This window comes from Schistocerca nitens, chromosome 3 (assembly GCF_023898315.1).
Source record: "Schistocerca nitens isolate TAMUIC-IGC-003100 chromosome 3, iqSchNite1.1, whole genome shotgun sequence".
Classification (NCBI taxonomy): Eukaryota; Metazoa; Arthropoda; class Insecta; order Orthoptera; family Acrididae; genus Schistocerca; species Schistocerca nitens.
Window position 1 is genome coordinate 195,059,596 of NC_064616.1, and position 23,553 is coordinate 195,083,148.

General features: G+C 46.2%; 1 pseudogene; it reads left to right on the forward strand.

Moving 5' to 3' along the window:
• Positions 1–22,482: 22,482 nt before the first annotated feature.
• Positions 22,483–22,600, forward strand: LOC126250174 (5S ribosomal RNA; annotated as a pseudogene).
• Positions 22,601–23,553: the final 953 nt, after the last annotated feature.

A 23,553-nucleotide genomic window follows, 5' to 3' on the forward strand; every position in this document is an offset into this window, starting at 1 on the left:
CGTTCGTATGGGGCCTGAAGATGGTATATTGAAATGCTGTATCTGAGAGTTAAAATAAAATTACTTCTCAAAAATATACAGCTGATTGCCGATCTTCCTTGATAAATGTTTGACCTGCCGCTCTCCCGGATCCACAATGGATCAACAAAGCTTTAATTTCACATTATTCTCCTTCTCCTCCTCTTCTTCCTCCTCCTCCTCCTCCTCCTCCTCCTCCTCCTTCCTCCCTGCCGTTCATGAAGTCGGCTACGATTCTTTAAGCTTTTAAAAATAATCAATATCTCTCTCTTAAAAGCCTTAGTTTTCGTGCAAGCATCCTGTAAATACTAAATAAAAGGCAAAGGAAGCAACTGATACCGACCCAGTACATTAGCATTTTCATATTTTATCAAATTTAAGCAGTAGGAAGAAAAGGCGGGACAGTAGACGCTGTAAGGTAATGAATATTTACGTTTTTACGATATTGCAGTGCTGGCGTTGTTAAGAAGCAATGTTCCTTCGGGACAGGCACTGCGGCGACTACAGCCGTTATGAAACACATGAAATGTATTCGAAGTTTCGAATACGAGCAACCATTAACTGTGCACGGGAATGACGATAGTGATTACTATTGCCGGATCAGGACTCAAAGCTGGATTTCCGGCCTTACGTCTTGGAGGACGGCGGTTCAATCCCGCGTCCAGCCATCTTGATTTAGGTTTTCCGTGATTTACCTCAAATCACTCCAGGCAAATGCCGGGATGGTTCCTTTGTAAGGGCACGGCCGACTTCCTTCCCCGTCATTCCCTAATCCTATGAGAGCGATGACCCCGATGTTTGGTCTCTTCCCCCAAAACAACCCAACCCCTTACGCCTTAACGCCTTTGGCTCTCCGTGCAGGACTCACGACCAGACCCAAATTTCCGTATGTCGTCACAACTTGAACTCTTACACAAAAAAATGGTTCAAATGGCTCTGAGCACTGTGGGATTTAACTTTTGAGGTCATCAGTCCCCTAGAACTTATTACTACTTAAACCTAACTAGCCTAAGGTCATCACACACATCCATGCTCGAGGCAGGATTCGAACCTGCGACCGTAGTGGTCGCGCGGTTCCAGACTGTAGCGCCTAGAACCGCTCGGCCACCTCGGCCGGCGAAATCGTACACACATTATGTAATTCTCGTACAGGGGACGATAGTGTAACTAAAAGTCTGTGCCTGGTATCGGCCGATAAATACGCCGCATGCATGACTGAAGGAACACTACATCGTCCTACTCAACAACATAGCCACTGCAGTGTCATATTTAGCCGCGCGGAGTGGCCGCGTGTTTTGAGGAGCCATACCACGGATTGCGCGGCCCTTCCGGCGGAGGTTCGAGTCCTCCCTCGGGCATGGGTGTGTGTGTGTGTGTGTGTGTGTGTGTGTGTGTGTGTGTGTGTGTGTGTGTGTGTGTTGTTCTTAGGATAAGTCAAAGTAGTGTGTAAGTCTAGGGGCCGATGACCTCAGCAGTTTGGTCCCTTAAGAATCCACACACATTTGAACAGTGCCATATTTATTCACGGAAACCAGGCTGCGATTTTCAATTAAAATTTTCTCCACTGTACAGGAATTACATGATGTGTGAATGAGCACAGGTTGTGACGTAGCAGCGACGACATATGGAAGTTTGCGTCTGGCTGTGGGTCGTCCACGGAGAGCCAAAGCGGTTACAACGACCACTCGCGAGAGCGGGATATCCGGGTTCGAGTCCCAGTCTGGTAAAAATTTTCATTCTCGACATCCATTATGCAACTGATGGTTGTTTGTATTCTCAAATGCAAATACATTCATGTAGACCTATGTTTTTACAGTGATGTAGCGTTCATCGATAAAATCCTTTCGAATTTTTTTTTTCGAAATACTTGACTCTACATACAATGTCTTAATTATTGCCTATGAATTAATTAATGATCGACATTAAAATCTATATAAATAGCTCACATACGACCTCGCAAAGGTTATTCAGGAAACTGATACAAGAGCGGCATGTCGCGGACACTACTTGTCCTGTTGTTTTATATCTCATGGCGCAAAACCACTTCCAGAAAACATTGCCACATTATCCTGTGGCTACCCAACAGCGATATTGGAGGAGGTACCACACCATAGCCGGCCGGAGTGGCCGAGCGGTTCTAGGCGCTACAGTCTGGACCCGCGCGATCGCTACGGTCGCAGGTTCGAATCCTGCCTCGGGCATGGATGTGTGTGATGTCCTTAGGTTAGATAGGTTCTAGGGGACTGATGACCTCAGAAGTTAAGTCCCACGGTGCTCAGAACCATTTGAACCACACCATAACACTACAGGACTAGCAATATGCCCGCACTATCTGCTCCTATGGCTATTGTGTATGTACGGTTTGATTATGTAAACATCTTAAGACGGATGAAATGATAATTAAATCAAGACCCTAAGCTGTCGACAGGCGTTGATATATATCAACGCGAACAGCTGAAAATGTGCGCCCCGACCGGGACAGACGCTCTATCCATCTGAGCCAGCGAGGGCACAGAGGATAGTGCGACTGCAGGGATTTATCCGTTGCACGTTCCCCGTGAGACCCATATTCCCAACTTATTGTCCCGCACTACATCAGTAGTGCCCCTGCCTATTACACTCACTACTCGCAGCAGGCAATCTTACCGAGCCCCGTAAGAGTTCGGCCGATGCGTGTGCATACAGCACAGAAGGAGGTCAATGGCCGGTTAGCCTTAACTATATGAAGATGGTACCTGTTCTTTTGGACATGTCCAAAAGAACAGATACCATCTTTATATATCTTAATACGCTCAGTTAACTTCACAACACAAGCAGTGATGTTTCAGTTCCACTATTATTTCAGTGTGTTTCCCGGCTGAGTGTACACATTAGTTATAAAAAATGGGCAGACAAACTATAAAACGATGGCGTTTCTGGTCATAATGGGTGAGGGGCGTGGACAGTCATAAACATAACCAGAGAATAAATAGGATTGCGCGAAACATTGTGATACGTTCTGGATTAGCAAGGATGAAGACTGAAGTATAAGAAGCGTTTCCACTGAAAAGGGAACCTCCCCATCGCACCCCCCTCAGATTTAGTTATAAGTTGGCACAGTGGATAGGCCTTGAAAAACTGAACACTCATCAATCGAGAAAACAGGAAGAAGTTGTGTGGAACTATGAAAAAATAAACAAAATATACAAACTGAGTAGTCCATGTGCAAGATAAGCAACATCAAGGGAGTGGAGGGGTCAGGAGCGCCGTGGTCCCGTGGTTAGCGTGAGCAGCTGCGGAACGAGAGGTCCTTGGTTCAAGACTTGTGAAAACTGTAATTTTTTATTTTCAGTCTGTGACAGCTCTTACGTTTTCATCGCTTTTTGGGAGTAATTACCACATCCACAAGAAAACCTAAATCGGGCAAGGTAGAAGAATCTTTTTACCCATTCGCCAAGTGTACAAGTTAGGTGGGTCGACAACATATTCCTGTCATGTGACGCACATGCTGTCACCAGTGTCGTATAGAATATATCAGACGTGTTTTCCTGTGGAGGAATCGGTTGACTTATGACCTAGCGATCAAATGTTTCCGGTTCCCATTGGAGAGGCACGTCCTTTCGCCTACTAATCGCACGGTTTTGTGGTGCGGTCGCAAAACACAGACACTAACATTATTGCAATGAACAGAGACGTCAATCAACGAACGGACAGACTTTGCGAAAATAAAGAAATTAAAATTTTCACACCAGGGAAGACTTGAACCAAGCACCTCTTGTTCCATAGCTGCTCACGCTAACCACGGGACCACGGCGCTGCTGAGCTCACGCTGTCCTTGATGTGGAATATCTTCCGCATGGACTACTCAGTTCGTATATTTTGCTTATTTTTTCATACTTCCACACAACTTCTTCCTGTTTTCTCGACTGATCTGTGTTCAGTTTTTCAAGGCCTATCCACTGTGCCAACTTATAACTAAATCTGAGGGGGGTGCGATGGGGAGGTTCCCTTGTGAGAAGACACACGCTTATGGCAGCCTGGCCTATTTAGTACTGTGTGTCGTTTGTGTAAACGGCGGAGACTGGTCAAGCACGCTTGTAATCTGGAGAATATACACTGCAGCGCCAAGGAAACTGGTATAGGCATGCGTATTCAGATACAGAGATACGTGAACAGGCAGAATACGGCGCTGTGGTCGGCAACGCCTATATGAGACAACAAGTGTCTGGCGCAGTTGTTAGATTACTGCTGCTACAATGGCAGGTTGTGAAGCTTTAAGTGAGTTTGAACGTCGTGTTGTATTTGGCGCACGAGCGATGGGACACAGTATCACCGAGGTAGCGATGAAGTGGGGATTTTCCCATGCGACCACTTGACGAATGTACCGTGAATATTAGGAGTCCGGTAACACTTCAAATCTCGGACATCGCTGCGACCGGAAAAAGATCCTGCAAGAACTGAACCAACGACGGCTGAAGAGAATCGTCTAATTTGACAGAAATGCAAGCCTTCTGGAAATTGCTGTCAAATTTGAATGCTGGGCCATCGACAAGTGTCAGCGTTCGAACCATTCAACGAAACATCATCGATATGGGCTTTCGGAGCCGAAGGCCCATTCGTGTACCTTTGTTGACTGGACGCCCGCATCTCGTAGTCGTGCGGTAGCGTTCTCGCTTCCCACGCCCGGGTTCCCGGGTTCGATTCCCGGCGGGGTCAGGGATTTTCTCTGCCTCGTGATGGCTGGGTGTTGTGTGCTGTCCTTAGGTTAGTTAGGTTTAAGTAGTTCTAAGTTCTAGGGGACTTATGACCACAGCAGTTGAGTCCCATAGTGCTCAGAGCCATTTGAACCATTTTTTGTTGACTGGACGACGCAAACCTTTAGGCCTCGTCTGGGCCCGTCAACTCCGACATTGGACTGTTGACGGATGGAAACACGTTGCCTGGTCGGACGAGTCTCGTTTCAAATTGTGTCGAGCGGATGGACGTGTACGGGTATGGAGACAACCTCATGACTCCATAGACCCCGCATGTCAGCAGGGGACTGTTCAATCTGGTGGAGGCTCTGTAATGGTGTGGGTTGTGTGCAGTTGGAGTGATATGAGATGGTTCAAATGGCTCTGAGCACTATGGGATTTAACATCTGCGGTCATCAGTCCCCTAGAACTTAAAACTATTTAAACCTAACCAACCTAAGGACATCACACACATCCATGCCCGAGGCAGGATTCGAACCTGCGACCGTAGCGGTCACGCGGTTCCAGACTGAAGCGCCTAGAACCGGGAGTGATATGAGAACCCTGATACGTCTAGATACGACTCTGACAGGTGACACATACGTAGGCATCGTGTCTGACCACCTGCATCCATTCATGTCCATTTTGCATTCCGACGGACTTGGGCAATTCCAGAAGGACAATACGACACCCCACACGTCCAGAATTGTTACCGAGTGACTCCAGGAACACTCTTCTGTGTTTAAACACTTCCGCTGGCCACCAGACTCCTCGGACATGAACATTATTGAACACATCTGCGATGCCTTGCAATGTTCTGTTGAGAAGAGATCTCCACCCATTCGTACTCTTAGGGAGTTACGGACAGCCGTGCGGATTCAAGGTGTTAATTCCTTCAGCACTTATTCCGACATTAGTGAAATCCACGCCACGTAGTGTTGCGGCACTTCTGCGCGCTCGCGGGGTGCTACACAACATTAGGCAGTTGTGGCAGTTTCCTTGGCTCTTCAGTGTAGTTCTAGCATTGATCCGGTCATCGAGATGCTAATGATGATGTAGAGTACTCCTGAACTCCCTAAATCAGGCGAAACTTTCTTGTTTAAGCTCAGATACGCTGGTTGACCCCTAAATTGTATCTCGATCTTAGCGCTTTTATTTTGAAGTTAGTGTACACGACTTTTAATGAAGCACTTCTATTTTTGCTTTACATAACAGTAGCGTGCCCAAATTGTGTAGTTGCAAATGTTATATACACTCCTGGAAATGGAAAAAAGAACACATTGACACCGGTGTGTCAGACCCACCATACTTGCTCCGGACACTGCGAGAGGGCTGTAAAAGCAATGATCACACGCACGGCACAGCGGACACACCAGGAACCGCGGTGTTGGCCGTCGAATGGCGCTAGCTGCGCAGCATTTGTGCACCGCCGCCGTCAGTGTCAGCCAGTTTGCCGTGGCATACGGAGCTCCATCGCAGTCTTTAACACTGGTAGCATGCCGCGACAGCGTGGACGTGAACCGTATGTGCAGTTGACGGCCTTTGAGCGAGGGCGTATAGTGGGCATGCGGGAGGCCGGGTGGACGTACCGCCGAATTGCTCAACACGTGGGGCGTGAGGTCTCCACAGTACATCGATGTTGTCGCCAGTGGTCGGCGGAAGGTGCACGTGCCCGTCGACCTGGGACCGGACCGCAGCGACGCACGGATGCACGCCAAGACCGTAGGATCCTACGCAGTGCCGTAGGGGACCGCACCGCCACTTCCCAGCAAATTAGGGACACTGTTGCTCCTGGGGTATGGGCGAGGACCATTCGCAACCGTCTCCATGAAGCTGGGCTACGGTCCCGCACACCGTTAGGCCGTCTTCCGCTCACGCCCCAACATCGTGCAGCCCGCCTCCAGTGGTGTCGCGACAGGCGTGAATGGAGGGACGAATGGAGACGTGTCGTCTTCAGCGATGAGAGTCGCTTCTGCCTTGGTGCCAATGATGGTCGTATGCGTGTTTGGCGCCGTGCAGGTGAGCGCCACAATCAGGACTGCATACGACCGAGGCACACAGGGCCAACACCCGGCATCATGGTGTGGGGAGCGATCTCCTACACTGGCCGTACACCACTGGTGATCGTCGAGGGGACACTGAATAGTGCACGGTACATCCAAACCGTCATCGAACCCATCGTTCTACCATTCCTAGACCGGCAATGGAACTTGCTGTTCCAACAGGACAATGCACGTCCGCATGTATCCCGTGCCACCCAACGTGCTCTAGAAGGTGTAAGTCAACTACCCTGGCCAGCATGATCTCCGGATCTGTCCCCCATTGAGCATGTTTGGGACTGGATGAAGCGTCGTCTCACGCGGTCTGCACGTCCAGCACGAACGCTGGTCCAACTGAGGCGCCAGGTGGAAATGGCATGGCAAGCCGTTCCACAGGACTACATCCAGCATCTCTACGATCGTCTCCATGGGAGAATAGCAGCCTGCATTGCTGCGAAAGGTGGATATACACTGTACTAGTGCCGACATTGTGCATGCTCTGTTGCCTGTGTCTATGTGCGTGTGGTTCTGTCAGTGTGATCATGTGATGTATCTGACCCCAGGAATGTGTCAATAAAGTTTCCCCTTCCTGGGACAATGAATTCACGGTGTTCTTATTTCAATTTCCAGGAGTGTAATTTAGTTTAAGAAAACTTAGCATTTTTAAATAATTTGTTCCAATTACTCAAAATAACGTTCGGCTGATTCACAACAATTTTAGATGAATTTTCAACATAAGTAATTTTACGACTATAAATCGGAGGATAAAATTTGTAATAGAAAGTATTAAAATGATGTAATTATTATATGATCTATACACACTGTGTTAGGACTGTAAGAAATGTAGTTCGCGAATAACTCTACTTTATCGCTGTAAGACTAAAATAAAATTAAGAAAGATACCGCAGAAAAGAATAAACGGTCAGCGGTTGGGTATAGTGAATGTCCGCTGTGTGCAAAAAGCGAGAAGGAAATCTATCTGTCCAGTATGATTTATGTTCTCGCGGACTTGCCAAGATACTTTTGGAAAGCAGCCACAACGTTCCTGCAAGAAATCGGGCCACGGAGTGGTAAGTGCAGGGGTGCCTGTTACGACTTAGTACGCTTTATTTTGATATCATGAGTTCCGCACCAAAACATAGCAATTTGCAAATCATGTCTTACTAGTATCCCGTGGTCCCTTCTAAACTTCGAGCAAGACGGCATAGTGCCAAGTTCTCCCACTGTTCGGCAGCAGTATGCAAATATGAAGCAGGTTAACTTTATTAAATATCCGTCATTAATTACCTCGTCCACAAAGATGTATGTATTTTTGAGGAAAGCAGAAGCTGGAAGCAATGAACAGCTGTAGTTTCGTGATCTTTCGGTTGTTTTTTTCTTCTTCTTACAGAGAACGGGCATGTAACGCCGCCCCCACACGGCGTTAATTTTGCGTTGATGACGAGCACTGACAAGTATGTCAACATACTGTTGGCTCTATGCCACTGATTGATATCTAATACAGGATAGTACTTAATCGGCGCTGCTGCTTCACCACGAATATTAAATTGGTATGAAGATGACTATGGAATCGTTCAAAAAAAATGGTTCAAATGGCTCTGAGCTATATGGGACTTAACAAAAATGGTTCAAATGGCTCTGAGCACTATGAGACTTAACAGCTATGGTCATCAGTCCCCTAGAACTTAAAACTACTTAAACCTAACTAACCTAAAGACATCACACAACACCCAGCCATCACGAGGCAGAGAAAATCCCTGACCCCGCCGGGAATCGAACCCGGGAACCCGGGCGTGGGAAGCGAGAACGCTACCGCACGACCACGAGCTGCGGACTATTGAATCGTAACTGGTTACCAAATATGAAGTAAATTAAATACATAAAACTTCAGGCAGAGAGATTTCATATTACCTAAACTATACTTGTCAGTCGTAGAGGAAGTTTCCTGATCCCTAAACGGTGAAAACGAAGTTTTGAATGTGATGTTCTGTTTGAATGTTAATAAAAACGGCCACAGCTGTTATTTCATTTGCTTTTGTTACGCTGAACCAGTTTCGTTCTAAATGAATATCTTCTGGTGGCAAAATGTGCCGATGCCATGACTAAAAAAAATACCTAATCGTGAGACAAAACACTACAAGGCACATGCTGGAACACGACGAACACAATGATCCACTTCGCCAAAAGAAACTCAATGACACCTCTCTGCTTGGAACGCACCTCTGTTACAGACGCCATTTTGAAGGCTACGCATAGTGTCCCCACCTAGCGGAACTTAATGGAACTATAGTAGCTGAATCGGAAATATTCCAGTATTTACCACAACAAATCCCGCATTTTTTCAACCGAAATTTAGTGAGAAAAAAAGTGTTGCATTACTCATTGAACGCTCCTCGTAACATGTAACTCTGTACTGTACTGGACTGGACTGGATGGTCGGATCATTCACTGGCTTAATAAACATACATGTAATAACAACAGTGATCGTTTTTATTCACGTTCACATTATTTAGCTGCTGAGGCACAAAAGATCCAGGTATGTTCTATTCATATCTGGTGTAGATAACATTCAAGAGGTGGAAAGAATTTAATGGAGTGAGTTCGAGAAACCAGCTACAAATCAGTATTCTAAAACCAATCCACGCAACTGAAAATAGTAGAAATAGGCGTGTAGCCTACTGACTCCGTTCATCTCTGTAGCTCAGGGGACGACCTAGGTTCGATTCCCAGTATTGCCAAGAACGTTTTCTTAGTGTGAGGAACAGAACGGGGTGCACCCAGTCTCGTGATGCGAACAGAGAATCTACTTGAGAGAAAAGTAGCGTATCCAACGTGTAGCCAGCCGACAACGGTCGGGAGAGCGTTCTGTTAATCCCACGACCAGCCAAATGGAATCCGATGACGCCATAGGCAAAGGATGACACAGCGATCGGTCAGGGCCAGAACGCGGAGCTTTGGTTTGCCTTAGAGTACCAATGGACGAGATTTTGTCTTTACAGCACCTGAAGGTACGACTGGATGGTTACAAAAATTAACTGAAAATGGAAGATATCCATTCGATGCTTATTACGTGTTCTGTAGTATGACAGTGAGACGTGGACTTTTAATGTGAGAACCTGTCATGGACCAGGGATTGATGAGAGAGCAATGGAGAGATGCATGAAGGGTATCACCAGGAGACGTAAACAAAGGGAAAACTCAGGGAGCAGGCTGGATGGGAGAGAACATTATGACTGAAATATGGTAACTAGAGGTCGGCAGAACACGTTTCCAGGAGAATGGGTCTAAGATGGATGAAGGCTGTTTTCTGCTGATTTCCCCAGAGATAAGGAAGGTTCAAGAGTACGACGTAATGGAAGTGGCTGGATGACAGAAACACATAGGTTCAACTTGGATGCTTAATACTGAAGAAATTCTATAGGTGGACTTTATCTAGCAGTTGATAACAAATGAATGCTGCTGCTGTCGATGTTGTCATTTTCCGCAACTTACTTTCAAACCACTGTTCATGACGAAGAAAACAGTTATTTTCCCGAGCAGTATGGGATAGGAAAGGGAAACTAATCTTGATCATGACTGCTTCGATGTATCATACACTTGCTTGTGGAGTATAAGTTTATAAGGAGATATACTTAAATGTAGGGAATGGAATCTGTGCAGTTTTACAAGAACACTTTCTTTCTAGATTGCTTTGCACAAACATGCTGCCGGCCGCGGTGGTCTAGCGGTTCTGGCGCTGCAGTCCGGAACCGCGGGACTGCTACGGTCGCAGGTTCGAATCCTGCCTCGGGCATGGGTGTGTGTGATGTCCTTAGGTTAGTTAGGTTTAAGTAGTTCTAAGTTCTAGGGGACTTATGACCTAAGATGTTGAGTCCCATAGTGCTCAGAGCCATTTGAACCAACAAACATGCTTCAGCAAATCCGTGACATCGTGAGTCCTTCATTAGGAATCGCATATCATTTATAAATATCTTCGAACAATAAGAGAATGATTAAAATCGAGGTCCCTACTTTTTGCTGTTACTACAGTGATTTTCAAATTTTTTTGACGTAAATATTACTTCGTTTGATTTAGGAACGTCTCATGCGTTTTGGCCGTGTAGTAACAGCATGGTTATTTAAGAGGAGTGATTAAAATAAATGAAAGCAGATTTCGAACTATATCTGCTGCGCGAAAATTCTCATAATTACTTACAGAATGTAATTAATCCATTCCATCCGACTCGTACAGCATGTTGTTCACGTTCCCACTGCCTGTGCGCCAGCAAACGATGTTCTACGGCTTCAGGATGATAGTAAAACGTGTCTGTCTCTCTCTCTCCCTCCCTCTCTCTCTCTCTCTCTCTCTCTCTCTCTCTCTCTCTCTCACACACACACACACTAGTTGGCATATTCCCTGTCCTCACCCCCCGTTTTGTCGTGTTTTCTTTTCTCCGTATTTCTTTTAATACGTCAAATTGTATTCCATCTCATAACGGTGTATATCGGTGTATACGCCTTTATTCAACAAAATTTCTGATACAAATGGACAGTAGAAGAGAAAAAGGATTATATATCACTATTCAATACATTAAAATAATTGTATAGGGGAAAAAAGCGAGAACACTTCGGGGGAGGGGGGGGGGGGGACGGAATTAAAAACAACAAACGTGCGTGCGTTAGCAAGAGGAAGGGGGACTACAAATAAAACAAGCTCACGTATAATGTGAAGGTAAATATTGTGTTTTATGAAGCTGGAGAAAATTACATTCAAGTACCATTGAAAATGACGTCTGCGATATTTTCGTTTGTCCTTTTTGATGCGAGGGCTCCATGCAAGGGCGGAAAACACCAGCAAAATGTCGCACACAGTTGGGAAAATTTTAGCACAGTGAAGGCAGTTTAAAGCCTATTTTCATTAAATTTCGCTGATTTTCCAAAACCATAATGTTGGCTATTCAATTAACATAACTAAAATTTTACATAATCAAATGAAATGCTTTGCAAAATAAAAGTTCACTCTACGGCGAAGTGTGCGCTGATTTTAAACTTTCTGGCAGATTAAAACGTTGCGCCGGAGTGAGCTGACTGTTTTTTAAAAAATAAAGATGCATATAATTTTTTTTCAGTAAGAAATTGATTTAACTGGTTCTTGCAGAAAATTTTCTCTCTTGGAACTCGTTTTAGATGTGAATTTGAGAAATTTTACTGCAGAACTGCAAAATTTGTCACGGAATATACAGATAAGTCATGCTAAAGTAATAACTTCACTTGTATTACAAGAACGTTAACATGTGATATTATTGTTAATCACGTCAGCAATTTGTTCAAATTTGTTGCAGATGGAAGCATTGTCCTAATTTTTGTTCCAGGCGCAACTCACGGTCCGCCCTCACAACTTTACTCCCATCAGTACCTTTCTCTACCTTCCAAACTTTACAGAAGTTCTCCGACAGACCGTACCGGACTAACGTTCCTGGACGCAAATCGTGGAGAAATGGTTTAGCCACAGCAGACAGAATTTTTGTCAGCAAAAAGATCAACTCTACAGCGTAGGTTTGAACATTCCTGGCAGATCAAAACTGTGTGCCGGAACAGGACTCATAACTTGGACCCTTTCCGAAGGTTCCAAAGTTCCATGTTCAAGTTTTAACGTCCCATTATGTTTAAAATAAAATACTATTTAAGGTAAAACAAAAATCTTACAGGAGTAGCAGCAGCAGTAAATATAGGCCCAATGTTCCAATGTACTGTTATTGTTCCAGTATACAGGGCGTTTTAGAATTCATGCTACACACTTCTAGATGTTGTAGAGGGGACTTAGTAGATCAAGTTTTAGGCAGGAACTCATGTCCGATAACTTCATCCAACAACACTACAGAGCGTCCAAGTCACAAGCACCGGCACCTGTGAACGTACACTATGTGATGTAAAGTATGCGGAAACCCCAAAAAACATACGTTTTTCATATTAGGTGCATTGTGCTGCCACCTACTGCCAGGTACTCCATTTCAGCGTCCTCAATAGTCATTAGACATCGTGAGAAAGCAGAATGGGGCGCTCCGCGGAACTCACGGACTTCGAACGTGGTTAGGTGATTAGGTGTCACTTCTGTCATACATCTGTATGCGAGATTTCCACACACCTAAACATCCCTAGGTCCACTGTTTCCGATGTGATAGTGAAGTGAAAACGTGAAGGGACACACACAGCAAAAAAGTGTACAGGCCGACCTCGTCTGTTGATTGACAGAGACCACCGACAGTTTAAGAGGCTCGTAACCTGTAATAGGCAGACATCTATCCAAACCATCACACAGGAAGTCCGGAACTTCATCTGGATCCACTGCAAGTACTATGACAGTTAGGCGGGAGGTGAGAAAACTTGGATTTCATGGTCAAGCGGCTGCTCATAAGCCACGCATCACACCGGTAAGTGCCAAACGACGTCTAGCTCGGTGTAAGGAGCCTAAACATTGGACGATTGAACAGTGGAAAAACATTGTGTGGAGTGGCGAATCACGGTACACAAGGTGGCGATCAGATGGAAGGGTGTGGGTATGGGGAATGCCCGGTGAACGTCTTCTGCCAGCGTATGTAGTGTAAATAGTAAAATTCTGAGGCGGTAGTGTTATGGTGTGGTCGTGTTTTTCATGGAGGGGGCTTGCACTACTTCTTGTGTTGCGTGGCACTATCACAGCACAGGCCTGCATTGATGTTTTAAGCACCTTCTTGCTTGCCACTGTTTAAGAGCAATTCGGGGATGGCTATTGCATCCTTCAACAAGATCGAGCACCTGTTCATAATGCACAGCTTGCGGCGGAGTGGTTACACGCCAACAACATTCCTGTAATGGACTGTCTTGCACAGAGTGCTGACCTGACTCCTATAGAACACCTCCGGGATGTTTTGGAACGTCGACTTCGTGCCAGGCCTCACCGACCGACATCGATACCTCTCCTCAGTGCAGCACTCCGTGAAGAATGGGCTGCCGTTCCCCCAAGAAACCTTCCAGCACATGATTGACCGTATGCCCGCGAAAGTGGAAGCTGTCATCAAGGCTAAGGGTGGGCCAACACCATATTGAATTCCAGCATTACCGATGGAGGTCGTCTCGAAATAGTGAGTCATATTCAGCCAGGTGTCCGGATAATTTTGATCACATAGTGTATGTACAGGGTGATTCCGTGACGATGTCGCGAACTTTCTAGGATGACGGAGAAAGATAAATGTGTCAATTTGAGGTACGGGTCCCTACACTGGAAACGAACGAGTCTAAAGTTATAGGGAAAAACCGTTCTGATACTTCTGACGCTGGAATACATGTACCAGAATTGTTGTTGCTAATACTGCAAAATAAGAAACTTTCAGAGGTAGCAGTATGGGCCAAAACGAGAAATCGTGTCTAATAAACATGGGCTCTATAACGCACACCCTGAGAGATATGAGCGCTAGTTCCATAGAGGAGATTAATTTCACACTAGGGAAGATGAAAAGGTGCTCAAAACTCCTCAGGTACGCAGTTTAGGGCCCATGTTTACTAGACACTTGTTCTTGTTTTCGTCCGTACTACCACCTCTGAATTAACAGTACCGGTACATGTATTACACTGTCAGAGGTATCAGAATAATGTCACCTTGAACCTTTCAACTTGTTCGTATCCAAACCAGGGACCTTTACCTCAAATTAATATATTTATCCGTCTTCACCATCCGTGAAAGTTTGTGTCATCATCACGCAATGACCCTGTATACACGGTGTTACAACAAGGTACGGCCAAACTTTCAGGAAACATTCCTCACACACAAAAAAAGAAAATATGTTATGTGGACATGTGTCCGGAAACGCTTACTTTCCATGTTAGAGCTCATTTTATTACTTCTCTTCAAATCACATTAATCATGGAATGGAAACACACAGCAACAGAACGTACCAGCGTCACTTCAAACACTTTGTTACAGGAAATGCTCAAAATGTCCTGCGTTAGCGAGGATACATGCATCCACCCTCCGTCGCATGGAATCCCTGATGCGCTGATGCAGCCCTGGAGAATGGCGTATTGTATCACAGCCGTCCACAATACGAGCACGAAGAGTCTCTACATTTGGTACCGGGGTTGCGTAGACAAGAGCTTTCAAATGCCCCCATAAATGAAAGTCAAGAGGGTTGAGGTCAGGAGAGCGTGGAGGCCATGGCATTGGTCCGCCTCTACCAATCCATCGGTCACCGAATCTGTTGTTGAGAAGCGTACGAACACTTCGACTGAAATGTGCAGGAGCTCCATCGTGCATGAACCACATGTTGTGTCGTACTTGTAAAGGCACATGTTCTAGCAGCACAGGTAGAGTATCCCGTATGAAATCATGCTCCATTGAGCGTAGGTGGAAGAACATGGGGCCCAATCAAGACATCACCAACAATGCCTGCCCAAACGTTCACAGAAAATCTGTGTTGATGACGTGATTGCACAATTGCGTGCGGATTCTCGTCAGCCCACACATGTTGATTGTGAAACTTTACAATTTGATCGCGTTGGAAAGAAGCCTCATCCGTAAAGAGAACATTTGCACTGAAATGAGGATTGACACATTGTTGGATGAACCATTCGCAGAAGTGTACCCGTGGATGCCAATCAGCTGCTGATAGTGCCTGCACACGCTGTACATGGTACGGAAACAACTGGTTCTCCCGTAGCACTCTCCATACAGAGACGTGGTCAACGTTACCTTGTACAGCAGCAACTTCTCTGACGCTGACATTAGGGTTATCGTGAAATGCACGAAGAATTGCCTCGTCCATTGCAGGTGTCCTCGTCGTTCTAGGTCTTCCCCAGTCGTGAGTCATAGGCTGGAATGTTCCGTGCTTCCTAAGACGCCGATCAATTGCTTCGAACGTCTTCCTGTCGGGACACCTTCGTTCTGGAAATCTGCCTCGATACAAACGTACCGCGCCACGGCTATTGCCCCGTGCTAATCCATACATCAAATAGGCATCTGCCAACTCCGCATTTGTAAACATTGCACTGACTGCAAAACCACGTTCTTGATGAACACTAACCTGTTGATGCTACGTACTGATGTGCTTGATGCTAGTACTGTAGAGCAATGAGACGCTTGTCAACACAATCACCGAAGTCAACATTACCTTCCTTCAATTGGGCCAACTGGCGGTGAATCGAGGAAGTACAGTACATACTGACGAAACTAAAATGAGCTCCAACATGGAAATTAAGCGTTTCCGGACACAAGTCCACATAACACCTTTTCTTTATTTGTGTGTGAGGAATGTTTCCTGAAAGTTGGGCCGTACCTTTTTGTAACACCATATATACATTCATTTACAAGCGCCGGTGCCTGTAGCTTTGACGCTCTGTGGCATCAGGACAAAACTTCATCTTCTAAGTCTTCTCTACAACCTCTGTAAGTGTGTAACACGAATTGTGAAACACCCTACATTTTTAAAATTTTCAGATATGTAATGAAGTAAGGAAATACTGATTGTGGCACTGATGTGCTGAAATAAGTATAGGTAAAAGAGGCGGAAAAAAACCCTGTTTCCATTCGTTTAACTATTTGTGTAAACACGCCTACTGGAGAACATCAAAAGCAGAAAGATGGCGATGGACATTTTTATCTAATAATTTACCTCAAAAAAATTGTGTATCTTCAGGTGCGGCGTCTGTGTCAGAAAATCTGGTTTCAGAGTACACAGCCGAGGTCACTTGTTTCTTTGACATGTTTCTGGATACTGAGGCGGGACCTGCTTCATCACCACCTATCCCTCGCCGCCTATAGGCAACAGAAAAGCTACCTTTGAAAGCGTCCTAGAATTTTCCGTGCGCGCAACTCTCGGAGCGCTACGTGCATTAGTTTGACATTCCTTTGTTTTGCCTCTGCGCTGCACGTCCAACGAGGGGGGCGAATTCTCGTCTGCGCATCGGCTTTTCGAACACTGCAGCTTTTCGCTTAATCCTCTACAGCACAGCTGCTTTCCGCGACCTCAGCGTCGAGCTGGTAAGGTCCCAGCGGAAGATGCTCACTGCGTAATGTCCGTTAATCCTGCACAATGCATCGCATCCCAATAGCGCTACGTATTTCCAGATATCTTAGCGACCACTGCTGCCGAGTTTCACTCAAATGCGACAAAAAGAGTCCCTTCCTACGTAGCAGCTTCTGCCTTGACTAAAGTATTCTACTGGCCATTAAAATTGCTACACCACGAAGACGATGTGCTACACACGCAAAATTTAACCGACAGGAAGAAGATGCGATGATATGCAAATGATTAGCTTTTCAGAGCATTCACACAAGGTTGGCGCCGGTGGCGACACCTACAACATGCTGACACGAGGAAAGTTTCCAACCCATTTCTCATACACAAACAGCAGTTAACCGGCGTTGCCTGCTGAAACGTTGTTGCGATGCCTCGTGTAAGGAGCAGAAATGCGTACCATCACGTTTACGACTTTGATAAATGTCGGATTGTAGCCTATCGCGATTGCGGATTATCGTATCGCGTCATTGCTGCTCGCGTTGGTCGAGATCCAATCACTGTTAGCAGAATATGGAAGCGGTGGGATCAGGAGGGTAATTCGGAACGCCGTGATGGATCCCAACGGCCTCGTATCACTAGCAGTCGAGATGACAGGCATCTTATCCGCATGGCCGTAACGGATCGTGCAGCCACGTCTCGATCCCTGAGTCCACAGATGGGGACGTTTGCAAGACAACAACCATCTGCACGAACAGTTCGACGACGGTTGCAGCATCACAGACAGGAGCGGTTGCGATGGTGTACCAACAAGAACCTGGGTGCACGAATGGCAAAACGTCATTTTTTCGGATGAATCCAGATTCTGTTTACAGCATCATGATGGTCGCATCCGTGTTTGGCGACATCGCGGTGAACGCACATTGGAAGCGTGTATTCGTCATCGCCATACTGGCGTATCACCTGGCGTGATGGTATGGGGTGCCATTGGTTACACGTCTCTGCCACCTCTTGTTCGCATTGACGGCACTTTGAACAGTGGACGTTACATTTCAGATGTGTTACGACCCGTGGCTCTACCCTTCATTCGATCCCTGCGAAACCCTACATTTCAGCAGGATAATGCACGACCGCATGTTGCAGGTCCTGTACGGGCCTTTCTGGATACAGAAAATGTTCGACTGCTGCCTTGGCCAGCACATTCTCCAGATCTCTCACCAATTGAAAACGTCTGGTCAATGGTGGCCGGGCAACTGGCTCGTTAAAATACGCCAGTCACTACTCTTGATGAACTGTGGTATCGTGTTGAAGCTGCATAGGCAGCTGTACCTGCACACGACATCCAAGCTCTGTTTGACTCAATGCCCAGGCGTATCAAGGCCGTTATTACGGCCAGAGGTGGTTGTTCTGGGTATTGATTTCTCAGGATCTATGCACCCAAACTGCGTGAAAATGTAATCACATGTCAGTTCTAGTATAATATATTTGTCCAATGAATACCCGTATATCATCTGCATTTCTTCTTGGTGTAGCAATTTTAATGGCCAGTAGTGTAAGTTTCCACTTACATTATGCGTAATTCGAAGAGCAAGTCCGGTAGCCTAATATACTGTTTATATTAGCGGAACATATTTCGGAAGCACGTCATATCGCACTATGTAATAGCTAACAACTGGGTATACTACCTCATGCACCTTTATTTTCTACCGATGAAGTACACAAGAACAATCGCGTATCCAACCATCAAGGGTGCTTTTCATCACAGTTCGAATGCTTCGGAGTCGTGATGCCCTGTGTAAGTGTTTGTTATGACATGTTTCCAACTAGAGATACTGCGTGGAAGATAAGGTGGCTACTCTGCCGTGCCAATTTCGATTCAACTGGAGCTTGCGATTGCTTCGGGAGTCTGTTCAAACGTGATCGTCACAGCATTGCACCCCTATTTTGATCAAAATAGCTGTGAAATTTCTCGGAATTGATGACTTGCTTTAATTTGTTCAGTTATACGACCATTTACCTACAGCGAATGCGCTGTCGTAAATTCATGTGCATCTCTTACGCCCTAGATTCTCTGGTTTCCTGCGATTACTCTGGAGCGTCGGGTCCCATTTTCTGCCAGCACGAAGCGCTTATCTACTTATTCTTTCACGTTTTGTGTCGGGCGTGGTGGTCTAGTGGTAAAGCGTGTACCTGGAAACCGAGAGGTCGTGTGATCGAGTACCGATCGGCCTACCGAAATTTTCAGCCTTCATTTAATCTAGCCTTCACTTGTGAGGAGTCGTCATGTTTAGATTTCACATTAAATTGTGGCTTCTCTTCCCCAGACTGGAAAATTACGATTGACTGGAGACACGCAATTCGTCTAAGTGGCGTTCAGTTACACAAAACCCGGCCATCGAGCCACACGAAATAGTAATAATTATCTTATGATGAATATTCACCTGGGTATTATGTGAGCTGTGCGAAGACATCTGGTGCCATGTACCTCCGGAAGCCTACCAAGAACTTGCCGAATCCATACCGCGCAGTATCACTACTTTATTACGTTCCAAATGTGTACCAAACGCAGATAAGCCAAGTGATCATAAGGATTTAGTTCACAAGTAATAGCACGTTACACATTTCGTAGGTCCTATGTACAGCAGACAAAGACTCTCAGAACGAAAGTTCAGTTTTCCACAAGGTGTTAGAAATGAGCATTATTAGAACATACTTCATTATCTTTTTCTTTTTTATTAGCTAGTGACGCACGCATTCTGTTATGTAATTTTGGAACAAGGAACACAGTTACTTTCAGTTTATGGAAAATATATTAGCTGGAACAACAAGACTACGAGGAGTGCAACGTACAAGGGGTGTTCAACACGTAATGAAACACTTTTTCTGAAAGCAGGTTGGTTTTAAAAATGGTTCAAATGGCTCTGAGCACTATGGGACATAACTTCTGAGGTCATCAGTCCCCTAGGACTTAGAACTACGTAAACCTAACTAACTTAAGGACATCACACACATCCATGCCCGAGGCAGGATTCGAACCTGCGACCGTAGCGGTCGCGCGGTTCCAGACTGTAGCGCCTAGAACCGCTAGGCCACCCTGGCCGGCGATTGGTTTCATTCAGGATTCAAATACACCATATTATTCCCCACTGCAAAACACTAGTTTTTAACATAATCTACGTTCAGTGGGACGGTCTTAAGCCAGCTTACTGGGAAGGCCTGTCTGCCCGCATAGTACCACTGCACTGGTCAACGTCGGGGCCAACGCCTTGTTGCATCAGTAGCATCCCCATCGGCCACGTACTGCTTCCCGCGAATGCATCCTTCACTGTGCCAAACAGATGGAAGTCGGAAGGCGCGAGGTTCGGGTTACAGGCTGGATGATGAAGAACATTCTAATGACGTTTTGCGAGCTGCTCTCGGATGCACAGACCTGTGCAGGCCCTTGCATTGTCATGGAGAAATTCGTTTGCATTTTTGTGACGACCAAGACGCTGAAGTCGTATCTTGAGTTTGCTGACGGTAGCACAATACACTTCAGAGTTTATCATTGCTCCATGAGGGAGGACATCAAACAAAACAACCCCTTGAGAATACCAGAAGACCGCCGATATCGCTTTACATGCTGAAGGTGCGGATTCGAACTTTTTCTTCGGAGGAAAGGTGGGGTGACGTCATTCTATGGGTTGATGGTTGGTTGGTTGATTTGGGGGGAGGGGACCAAACAGCGAAGTCAACCCTTCCTTCGGATTAGGAAAGGATGGGGAAGGAAGTCGGCCGTGACGTTACAGAGGAACCATGCCAGCATGAGCCTGAAGCGATTTTGACAAATCGCGGGAAACTTAAATCAGGTTGGCCAGACCCAGGTTTGAACAGTCAGTTCTTCCGAATACGAGTCCAGTGTGTCTATGGATTTCCGTTTTGTTTACGATTCGAACTGATGAACTTGTTTTTCACTGCCTGTGACGATGTTCAAAAAAACTTGTCACGATCAACGCCGTAAGGCGCAAGCAATTCTGCACATATGGTCATTCGTTGCTCTTTGTGGTCTTCTGTTACGGGGCGGGGAACCACCCAGCGGGCACAAACCGTTGAGTATCCAAAATGATGGACGCGAGTGTCAGATTGACCGATGGTTGGTTGGTTGATTTGGGGGAAGGGACCAAACAGTGAGGTCATCGGTCCCATCGGATTAGGGAAGGATGGGGTATGAAGTCGGCCGTGCCCTTTCAAAGGGCCAGACGCGGTGGCCGAGCGGTTCTAGGCGCTTCAGTCCGAAACCGCGTGACTACTACGGTCGCAGGTTCTAATCCTGCCTCGGGCTTGGATGTGTGTGATGTCCTTAGGTTAGTTAGGTTTAAGTAGTTCTAAGTTTCAGGAGGACCGCAGATGTTAAGCCCGATAGTGCTCAGAGCCATTTTTGAACCTTTCAAAGGAACCATCCCCACATTTGCCGGAAGTGATTTACGTAAATCACGGAAAGCCTAAATCACGATGGCCGGACGCGTGTTTCAGCCGTCGTCCTCCCGAATGCGAGTCCAGTGTGCTAACCACTGCGCCACCTCGCTCGGTAGCATTACCGAAAGTGACGACCAGTTCTGCAGCGTCGTGTTTGACTGTGATGTCCTGCGAATACATAGAAAGAAAGATCCTTTATCATTTAGCTATAATATAGCAGGTCAGCAACTGGAAGCAGTTAATTCCATAAATTATCTGGGAGTAGGCATTAGGAGACTTAAAATGGAATGATCACATAAAGTTGATCGTCGGTAAAGCAGATGCCAGACTGAGATTCATTGGAAGAATCCTAAGGAAATGCAATCCGAAAACAAAGGAAGTAGGTTACAGTACGCTTGTTCGCCCACTGCTTGAATACTGCTCAGCAGTGTGGGATCCGTACCAGATAGGGCTGATAGAAGAGATAGAGAAGATCCAACGGAGAGCAGCGCGCTTCGTTACAGCATCATTTAGTAATCGCGAAAGCGTTACGGAGATGAATGATAAACTCCAGTGGAAGACTATGGAAGAAAGACGCTCAGTAGCTCGGTACGGGCTTTTGTTGAAGTTCCGAGAACATACCTTCACCGAGGAGTCAAGCAGTATATTGCTCCCTCCTACGTATATCTCGCGAAGAGACCATGAGGATAATATCAGAGAGATTACAGCCCACACAGAGGCATACCGACAATCCTTCTTTCCACGAACAATACGAGACTGAAATAGAAGGGAGAACCGATAGAGGTACTCAAGGTACCCTCCGCCACACACCGTCAGGTGGCTTGCGGAGTATGGATGTAGATGAGTAGATGTAGATCCGTCGATCACCTCGAATGACAGTGTCCGCACGTTACAACATTACAAATGTGACAGATAATTGCTGCCGGCCGGCACGCGGGAGATCGGACATGTTTGCGCTACCTTGTTGCGATGATGACAGATGCCTCGCTCAACGACTCACCGTGCTTTTGTTCACTGCCATGTCTCCGTAGACATTCTACAGGCACCTGTGAATACCAGAGAAGTTCTGGTTTTTCGCCAAAATAAACTCGGTGACAGTTCTCTGCTTGGAATCCACCTCCGTTACAGATGCCATTTTGAACACTACGTACAACGCCGCCACCTACCGGAACTTCCTGAAACTATAGGGGCTCAAGCAGGTTTATTGCACGATGTCAGATAGTATATTCCACGTTTATCAGCCGAAACTGCCCGAGAAAAAATATTTGCTTTACTTATTGTGCCCCCGAAGGCAACGGCCTTGCCGCAGTGGATATACCGGTTCCCGTGAGATCACCGAAGTTAAGCGCTGTCGGGCGTGGTCGGCACTTGGATGGGTGACCATCCAGGCCGCCATGCGCTGTTGCCATTTTTCGGGGTGCACTCAGTCTCGTGATGCCAAGTGAGGAGCTACTCGACCGAATAGTAGCGGCTTCGGTCGAGAATACCATCATAACGACCAGGAGTGCGGTGTGCTGAGCCCACGCCCCTCCTATCCGCATCCTCCCTAAGGATGACACGGCGGTCGGATGGTCCCGGTAGGCCACTCTCGGCCTGAAGACGGAGTGCATTTACTTATTGTGCCCCCATCGTACTTCCACCATGATAAAACCACCCAACTCACAATCATAAATTTGAGGTTATACAGTGTCGATGGGGAAGTCATGGTAATGTCATAATATCCAGACCTAATATCGCTAGATCGTGGGTTACTGGGCGAACAAAGCTGTTCTCAAAGTAAAGATACACTGAGGAAAGTAACGCAGCATGTCCTTGCTGTACACTTTTAAGTTGACTGTCGATAGTGTAAAACATCGTCCAAAGGCACTGGCGGGCCCATTCGCACCGACCAACCGCCGCGTCATCCTCTGCCAATGGCACCACTGGTTGCGGTATGGAGGAATGCAGGATGTTCACAGCGCTTTCCCACACGTTCTCATCAGCTTTCCTTGACCTGGAGCTGCTCCTACTCGATCAGGTAGTCCCCTCAATTGGCAGCAAGAGGCTGAGTGCACCGGTTCCAGTCCCATCACCAAAGAAAAATCTCTAGCAGTACCGGACATCGAACCTGGGTCCTCCGCATAGTAATCGGCTGATAATGTACTTCTTGAAAATTTAGTCAACAATTTAAATTGACTGTGAACTACTCAAAATGTGTGATCTATGCCGTCCATTAGTAAGCTCAAAAAGGTAACAAAAAGCACAGTAATCAATAATAAAATAATACCATTTCATTATGGATTTTAATTTACAGGAGTCTGTGTAGGTAATCATATGAAATACAGCTCAGGTCTACATGACATTTTTTTGCTTCAGATGACC